The following is a 10,103-nucleotide window of genomic DNA, read 5'->3' as shown; positions in this document are numbered from 1 at the left end:
GTAGATCCGAAAGGACACTTCTTCACACTACTGCTCCAAAAATGTGGGTCTCTGGAATTTGATCTCCTTGTCAAATGGTTTGATAATGTGTGGTTAAAGTGCCATAAATAAGTTGTTGCAGGAAGTCCCCAGGCAAACAGTTTGAAAACATTGCTGCATTTTGTTCTCAATGAAAACCACTAGAAAACGTAACATTAACTCATCTACATCTCTCTTGTCTGGAGCTAATTGCTCAATAGAGCACCATTGCCTTGTAGCCGAGTCAGGGAATAACAAGGAAGTTAATTCATCACATTTTCAAGGTCATTTTCTGTAACTTAGGGTCAGACTGGAATATAGGGCAATAAAGCAGTGCCAATTGGGCTGTTCTGACACGTCAGTGTGTTGACTGATTTTGGGTTGTTTGTGGGCCTGTTTTTTGGTCTGATGGGCCACGTTTCACTGGTTGATTTCTCTGTTACCACAAACATCGATTGCAGGTAGCACCCATGCATGCAGTATCCCATACCAAACACCTCTACAGCTTGTATTTCCAAGTTCAAAACTGCCCCAGTTTTCAGAATGTGGGCTGTTTTTTAGCTACGTGATTTGCTATTGGGAGCCACTTTTACTTTGGTGCCCTGGCCTATATTCTGGGTGGTTCGAGATTGCTGTAATATCGTGTGAAAAGATAAAGTAGCAAAAGCCTTTATTACTAGTTCCTGAATAATGGTCTCCTTGTTACCACAGGTACTCTGTCCTCGGAAGGAGTGTTATTAAATACCTGTGACGCAGAGAGCACCAACACTCATGTGCTTCTCATATAACTCAAGATAACTCGTGACGCAACTTAAGCCAATCAGTGTATAAGGTAACCTGATGTACTTGGTACTGCTTTGGGAACAGAGGGTGTGCACACCAATGCTCGTGCACTATGGACGCTACTGGGAGAGCAGAGTTCTGCAGCAACGCAAGCGCTGGACATTACGAGTGTGAGCAGGCTGTCCGTACCGAGTGCGCACATAACAACAGACCCGACACTGGGGGGAGACTCCTGATTTTTTAAGCCAAAAATAGCTTTATTTTTGCTGGATCCCCCCTGAAATTGCCTCTGCTTCAATAGATGTTAATGGGGAAAATACATCACTGAGAGAACTAGTCAGCAAATGTATCAGATGTAGCCTTGACAAGGAGATGAGGGTCCAAATCATTCAGGGGGCCAATCTTCTGATACGCAGAGGCGGGGAACAACCTTTACAACGCAACTTTTACAACGCACTACCATTACAACGAAACTGTTACAACGCAAATGCATTGACAACGCATGCCATTACAACGCAAGTCTTTACATCGACTTGCACTAGATGGCGTGCTAACATTAAAAATAGTGCAGTTTACTATCCAAACACCTTCCCTACTGTTACGTGGACTGGAGTTAGAATAGTAAATTACACTTTTTTAATGTTAGCACGCCATCTAGTGCAAGTCGATGTAAAGACTTGCGTTGTAAAGACTTGCGTTGTCACTGCATTTGCGTTGTAAAAATTTCGTTGTAACAGCATGCGTTGTAAAAGCATGCATTGTAACATCATACATCCCGCAGAGGCTGATTCTCTGGGGGCAGATGGTGTCTCTGGAAGAATTCCTCTTGCCAGTTCCCAGGAACCCTCACAAGTAAGAGCCATGAAAACAGAGCTGCTCTGGCTCAAATGACCATTAAAAGTGAATCTTTCGCTACCCCATGAAACAATCTTTGAGGCACTGATTTATAACGGCCACAAGAGGGAATAAGGAATGACACAGTGAGAGATGCCAGGTTGCCCCCATCAAGGAAACACTGGGTACTGAAGCAGAGAAGCTCCATCCGAATGGTTGCCCAGTAAGATGGAGGAATGTTTCAGCTTGTGGAAAGCTGAAATACGTTGTGAGGACATTCTGTGAAGCACATCACAACTTTTTCTGGGCTCCAGCTTTCAGTGGCTAGCAAAGTAGTCAGCCCTGTAATGACCAGGGGTACCTATTGGGCTCATCCAGCACCACACCTTCACTAGAGAGACTCTGATGAGGAGAAAATATTTTTCATATACTTATAGGACAAAACAGAAAAAATTAAACATTCTTCACCCAGGTCAGGACTACAAATCCAAAGCCTGCGCATCTCCGTTCTCATTGAAACTGGAGCATCACTCAATACAATGACAAAAAGCAATATTATCAACTGGTACCATGCCCAATCTGGTGAGCACTCACACCCAAATATAAGCATTCAGCAGCAATTAACCACTTTCCTCAGTGGGAACTTTTAAAACAAGCATCCACTATGGGCATAGGACTGTGCATCCAAAGTTCTAAATGGCTTACACTGGTATGGTACACTTCTCAGCTGCAACACTTCCAAAGATCTACATCTGAAATATGTCACACACAACACATGCACAAATGGATTAGAGAACATTTTTTTTTGGGCTCAAATATTTTTTTTTACCGACCACAGATGCCTTAGGGTGTGTCTGGTACATTGGTGTATTGACCTTATGGTACACCCAGTAGTGCTGTAGCACTTAAGGACACAAATGGAAGAGAAACTAAAAAAAACTTGAAGAAGCCAGAGTGTTTCACGATGCTCGGAGGGGGGCAGCCACACTTGCTCGGTGCAGCAAGACCGGCCACGTACCAGAAGGCCGCGCCTAAAGGCGTTAAACCACAAGGACTAACAAATTCCGGGTCTACGACCTAGGGCGTCAGCGCTGTCTTCGTGAGGCACCTCACCCCTGCCGAGGCTCAGCCCATTCCCCTGCCTGAAGTATGGGGGACCAGGATGAGGGCACCCAGCCCCCAGCAAGAGCCCCAATACAGCACCCCCCTACAGGTGTCCTGCCACCGTTTAGTGAGTCGGCGGACCCCGTCACAGCATCGCCGAGGTGGCAAGTATGGGTCGGCCTCCTGGAAAACTACTTCATTGCCACCAGGGAGACAGACTGAGCCATCAAGCACTCACTGCTTCTCCACTATGCAGGGGAGGAAATATACCTGCTCTTCAAACATCTCTCCAACACGGGACCCCCTGACAATTATGCAGTAGCGATGACAGCGTTGAATGCTCACTTTGACCCTCAATTGAACCCAGACTTTGAGCATTTCAAATTAAGGCAAGCGAGGCAAAGGGAAGGTGAATCAGTAGACTCCTTTCACGCGAGACTGAGGGAGCTCACCAGCCCTCATCTCGTTGGAGACAGAACAGCAGAGGAGATCAGAGCACAACTAATCCTAGGGATCCGCAGTAAGGTCCTGCGAGGCCTCATCCTAAGGCAGCCGAACATTCCAATGAATGACATACTAGTGTTAGCACGTTCCCATGACCTCTCGGCTGCACGTGCGGAGGAAATGGACCAGGCACTGATGCGCAACACAGAAAAGGGCGTGACTGTTAAGGCTGAGCGAGCTGACGCCGTCAAAGAGCGTGACAAAGCACCCAGACCAAGAGACCGCCCGCCGCCGACCCCAAAAGGAAATGTGGATACTGCAGGTATGAAGAACACCCCCCTCAACAGTGCCCAGCCCAGGGGAAGACGTGCACTAACTGTGGCATCGCAAACCATTTTATGTTGGTCTGTAGAAGGAAGACACAGCAGAAAGAAGGCAAACGGCCCTAACAAATGCGGAAACTAGTCCGCCAGTTGTCGAGCGTCTCACTGTTGTCCACGCCGGGATGGAGGAAGACGGAACAAACCCTCTACCAGGCAAGACAACACCTCGTTGGATGAAGAAGGAGAAACGTGCCTGGTTTCGTTCACCCAAGCACTGAAACGAAGCAGGTGCCCCCAGCCCGATGCACTATACGGATAGCCGGGTCAGACGTCAATGCAGTGATCGACACGGGTGCATCAGTCACCATCATGGGGCATTGGTGCAAAGTAGTGAGTATCTGGCGAAGACGATTTCAGATCATAACCCATTGTTATTGACGGTGGGCTGGTCTTGAGAGCGGCCTGTTGTCCCCACCTGGAATGGTTGCGTCCTGAGGCTTTGGAGGACCCAGTGTTTCGAGCTTAGATTCAGGAGGGAATAGAGCGTTACTTTATTGAGAATGGGGGGACAGCTTCGACTCTGGGACTGGAATGGGATGCATTCAAAGTGGTAATACGGGGAATATGCATTGCTAAGAGAACAGGGATACGGAAAATGCTGTTGCAGGACATAGAAAAGGGGGAACAACGGTTGCGACGGGCAGAGAAAGCTTGCCCGGAGAACCCTGGATTGCAGGACGAGGTTATGGCGGCAAGGGATGAGGTGGCTTCGCAGGTGGAACGATTACGCTGCTTTGATTATAAGGAATACCTGGTACGGGTGCATGCGGAGAGGGATAAGATGGGCTCCCTCCTGGCATGGTTAGCGTACCCGGCCTCGCAGGGTACCCCGCTCTTAGCATTGACTACTTCGGCAGGGATGACGGAGTATACTCAGCGAGGGATTAATGGGATGTTCCTAGCATATTATGCGGAACTTTATAAAAGCAAAATGCAGGGCATGACTGATGGACTGACTGAGTTTTTAGCTGACGTACGATTGCCATGCCTTGAGGAAGACCAAGGGGTGCAGCTAGGGTAGGAGATCACGGAAGGTGTAATGCGCAGTGCAATAAAACATATGGCGCGCAGGAAAACCCCGGGGTCTGATGGATTACCCATAGAATTTTACTCGGCTTATGCAGATGCGTTGATCCCTAAACTCCAGCCGATATATCGCGAAGCCAAGGAAGTTGGCCACTTACCGGGTTCTGCTCGGGAGGCTATTATTATCCCACTGTTAAAACCAGGGAAAGACTCTCTGTCTCTATCGGGGTATCGCCCGTTATCAATGCTGACGGCAGATTATAAGATTCTAAGTAGGATCCTTGCATCCCGGCTGCTTCCTCATATGATGTACTTGGTCCATGGAGACCAGGCGGGCTTTATCCCGAAGAGAACCACTGCAAGCAATGTGCAGAGATTGTTACGAATCCTGGAAGAGCGTCACACTAAAAGCGCTGCCCTCACGCGCCTAGCAGACCCTCTGAGGCACTCCTGAGACAGCGGCAATCAGCGCTGATACAGGAATCACAAACTCCCCGCCATCGCGGTTCGAAGGCGAGCCACGCCCCCTGCGAGGCCACGCCCACAACATCGCTATAAATGTGTCGGCCACACAAGCGCAGCGGACGAGCGCAGCGGGAGCGCCGTTTGCGCGCCGAAGGCGCGCTTAAGGCAAGCTCGTCTGCGCTCGTCCGCGCCTCGGCAGCGCCTGATGCGCCACCTGCGGCCTCGATCCCCCCGTCCACCAGCTGCACACCACACTTGACGCGCGAGGCTCTATTCCTCCTTAGAGACTTCGCTCATGAAGGACATCTGTCATTCCAAGACACCGCCGATCCTCTGCACGATTTCGCGCGCAAAGGCTTATTCACAGGTGGCTTGCTGAACGTGAGGTCCCTGCCCAAACACGCTCACGAAATCGCCCAGCTCATAGATAATCACCATCTTGATGTCTTATTCCTAACGGAAACATGGACCCACTCCGACTGCAACATAGAACTGGACTGGGCCTGCCCACAAGACTTCAAAATCCTGCATCTCCCACGTCCTAAGGGGCGGGGCGGTGGTGTTGGTGCAATCTATAGAGCATCATGGGCAGTAAAAACTATTGCCATGGACCCAGTGGTCGGGACCGAAATACTCGGCCTTTCCATCGACTGTCATCTTGGTACTACCTTCACGGCGGTGATTTGCTACCGTCCGCCGGGAGCGTTTAACGCTACTCAGCAGCAGTCGCTTCTCACCACCCTCACCAATATGGCTACCTCTCACAACAACCTGATTGTCTTGGGCGACTTTAACCTTTGGCCCAACGGCAGTCTCGACTCCGCCCTCAACAATCTCCTAGTCTCTTGTGAAGGAATGAAACTCTCCCAGCTAGTGAACAAACCCACACACGCAGCAGGGCACCAGCTAGACTTAATCTTTTCCTCCCCCCAGCTAGCTCTTCTGAGCGACATTCTACCAATGTGCTGGACTGACCATGCTCTGATCAAATTTCATATAGTAGGTAGCAGGTCTGGCAGACCGGCATTCCACGGTCATACACCTCCGTACAGAGACTGGAAGGCCCTGGACAAACTCAGACTGAATGGCCCAGTGTTTGAAGTAGAAGACAGTTTCTCCATTACGCAATCAGTGGAGGCCAACTATCTAACCCTTTGCTCAAGGATTTCCAGCACCTCGGAACGCCTCGTCCCTCTGAAAAAGGGTAAACCCCAGAGACGAGCACCGGCCCCATGGTTTGATGACTCCCTAAGAGCTCTCAAACTAGCATGCAGACATGCTGAGAGAAAATGGAGGCAGGGTTACTCTGACACTCATAAAACCCTCTGGAAAACACACCTCCGGGAGTATAAAACTGCCATCGCCCTAAACAAAGCCAAACATTATTGCTCCATCATAACTAATGCCACGAACAGTTCAAAGAGTATTTTTCAAATACTCAAAAATCTGACCAACCCGGACTGTGTTACCTCTACACAGCCTCCCACCCAAGCCCTCTGCGACAATCTTGCAGTGTTTTTTATCAATAAAATAAACACCATTATTCACAACCTGAAAACACCACCCTCCTCAGAAACTTCTAACTTACCGAGACCAGACACCAGCCCGCGGAACTTGCCGCTCCCTGGCTCTGTCCTTCTGGCTAGACTGGGGGAATTCCCTCCGATCCCGGCCGTCGAGTTTGAAAGACTTGCGCTTGGTATCACCTCGGGTTCCCCACTTGACCCCCTACCTCCAAAAATATGGAAAAATTTTGGTATGGAACTTTTTGACACCATGCGCCTAATATGCAATCAGTCCTTGCAGAGTGGCTTTGTTCCAACCCCTTGGAAACAGGCACTAATCACTCCTCTTTTAAAGAAACCCTCCCTGAGCCCAGACTGTCTTTCCAATTACCGACCCATCTCTCTGCTGCCGTTCCCAGTGAAGGTCGCCGAGCGCTGGGTCAGTTCATGCCTGTCCACCCACCTGGAACAAAATAACCTTCTTGACGATCACCAGTTCGGGTTCCGTCCTGCCCACGGCACAGAAACAGCAGTTTTAACTGCCATGGAGGATCTTCGAATGCGTGCAGACAGGGGCCAGCCAGTGGCATTGATACTGCTGGACCTGTCTGCCGCATTCGACACGGTCAACCATGCTAGGCTGCTGCAGAGACTTAGGGAAGTGGGAGTGGAAGGCACTGCATTGCTTTGGTTTCATTCCTATCTTCGGGACAGAAGACAGGCTGTCTCTCTTCCCCCTTTTCAATCCGCCTTTGCAACAGTACCCCAGGGAGTCCCTCAGGGCTCCTCCATCAGTCCCATCCTCTTTAATGTGTATCTCATCCCGCTAATCAAATTGATCCAATCCTTTGGGGTCAAAACAATAAATTACGCGGATGATACACAGCTTATTCTCTCATGGGAAGGTGAAGATGCCATTCCTTTCTCAACCTTCCACGACTGTTTAAGAGAGACGGCTGGATGGCTACATAGTAATTCCCTCCAGTTCAACTCCGCAAAAACGGAGGTCCTGTTCTGTTCAGGCACTAAGATACCCCGTCAGTTTCCGAACGAATTCTGGCCCCCGGAGTTCAGAGACAAACCTCTGCCAGTTCCGTCGGTGCGCAACCTGGGAGCCATGCTGAACAACACATTAAGTATGGAGACCCAGGTGACAAAAACCGTGGGGATCTGCACTGCCCTGCTTCGATCACTGCGGAAAATCATGCCTCTTCTCCCGGCACAAGCCAGGGCGTCGATAGTCAGGTGCACGATACTCAGTCGCCTTGACTATTGCAACGCCCTGCTCCTGGAGTCTCCAGTCACGACACTGGACCGACTACAGCGAATTCAATCTGCCGCCGCCAAGCTGGCTCTTGGCTGGACGAGAAGGGCCTCAGCCACAGTAGCTCTGGCTGAGCTACACTGGCTACCCCTAAAACAAAGAGTGGCATTCAAGTCCCTCTGCATTGTCTTTAAGGCTCTGCACGGACTTGGACCTAAACCTCTGCAAGCCCTGTTCCGGTGGTACACTCCTGCCAGAGACCTACGTTCATCTTCGGCTTGTCTGGTAAAGGTACCCAGATTCAACAGAACTAGAACAGGGGGCAGATCATTCAGTGTAGCTGCGGCCAAGCTGTGGAACAGCCTACCCACTGACATACGTCAAACATCACAGCTTCTTCCCTTCAGGAGACGCATTAAGACATGGCTCTTCCCCAAATAAACTGCCCGTCTGTCTGTTCTTCCGGTTCACCGTTAACAGAGTAATTTCCAGCGCCAGGAAGCCTGCAAGGTGTCAGTTTGCGCTTTACAAATTCTCAAAATAAATAAATAACTAATACAACGGATGCGGTGGTTCTCTCCGTAGATATTGAAAAGGCGTTTGACAGTTTGGAGTGGCCGTACTTGTCTCGCGTCCTTCACGCATATGGTCTAGGGAAATCTTTTGTAGAATGGACGGAGTTGTTATATAGGTCTGCGACGGCGCGTGTACGCACAGGTGTGACGATCTCAGTGACTTGCCCGATTGGACGGGGCACGAGGCAAGGATGTCCGCTCTCCCCATTATTATTTGCTCTGGCTATCGAGCCTTTAGCGTCCCATGCCCGATTGGGGACTTACTATACTGGCTTATATTTGCGGGGGGACACACAGTTCATCTCCCTGTATGCAGATGATTTATTGTTGTTCCTAGGGAATGTGACGACGGACTTTGATGGCACGAAACGCTTGCTCCGTGTGTTTGGTCGCTTTTCGGGGCTGAGGGTGAACTGGGCGAAGACATGCTTATTCCCAGTGGCCCTGACTGCAACGGAACCTACCCAGCTGCAGGAGGCCCGTTGGGAGCCTAGATGCCTATCTTATCTTGGTACCAATATATATCACACCCCGACGATATATTGGAGGGAAATGTTGGTCGGGCCATCCGTGGCCTCAGGAGTAGCATGGCGTTTTGGAGTACGCTGCCGCTGTCTGTCGCGGGGCGGGTAGCGCTCCTAAAGATGGTTGCACTGCCGCGTTTATTATAATATTTTTGGACTTTGCCGATTTGGATCCCAGGCTCTGTGTTTAAGCAGCTCCGCTCTCTGTCATGCGGGTTCCTTTGGGGGACAGGTAGGAGACGAGTGGCAATGGCCACACTGACTAGGCCACGAGCGGATGGGGGCATGGCGGTGCCAGATTTTGAGTGGTATTACTTAGCAGCACAGCTGCAGTGGCTCACGCAGGCTGTGGCAAGGGAGTTCCGAGGTCCGGAGGGCCCGGTGGGTCGTTGGGTCCCGCGCTATATTTTGTTTTTCATAGTGCTACAACAGAAGATGCGACTGGAACCACTTACAACCGAGGAACAGACAATGAGGCTATGCTGGAACTGGAGCCAGCGTAGGGCTGGGTTCGCTCGCCCGTATGCCCCGGAGATACCGCTGGGGATGTGCACAGCCTTCCCGCATGGAGGGGACTGGACAGCACTGGCAAATTGTGAGGATCTGGGGATACAGGTGCTGGGGACCTGTACGAGAACGAGACTCTGTTGTCTTTCCAAGATCTACGAAATAGGTACGATCTCCCGAGAGGGGACTACTTGTTACATTCGGCGCTTATTGCCGCAATCCAACGCTATTGGAAGACGGGCTTATCGGAACACCAGACCTCAATGGCATGCCAATACGTGGTAATGGCTGCGGGGACTTTTATGACCATAACGTGCCTTTATTGACGAATGCTGACAGAGAACCTGGACCCGTTGGGAACACTGCAGGGGAAATGAGAGGTGGATCTAGGTAAGGAAATCCCTGAGAAAACTTGGGCTCAATTGATTAAGAGGGCATGGAAGTGTACGAGAAATGCCCGGTTTCAATTAATTCAGTTTTATGTCTTGCATAGAGCGTATCTAACACTTGCAAAGATTAATCAGTATTTCGCGGAGACGGCGGCTCAGTGTCCGCGATGTGCTCTGTTATGTTATGTTATGTTAAATTGATTTATTATGCGCACAGCTACTCCAGCGAAGGAGCGTCCCGGCGCACAGACAAGGAGGAACACAACACAACAGAAACGGGGA

This window comes from Triturus cristatus, chromosome 2_2 (assembly GCF_964204655.1).
Source record: "Triturus cristatus chromosome 2_2, aTriCri1.1, whole genome shotgun sequence".
In the NCBI taxonomy this organism is placed as follows: domain Eukaryota; kingdom Metazoa; phylum Chordata; class Amphibia; order Caudata; family Salamandridae; genus Triturus; species Triturus cristatus.
Note: the sequence above shows the minus strand (reverse complement) of the source record.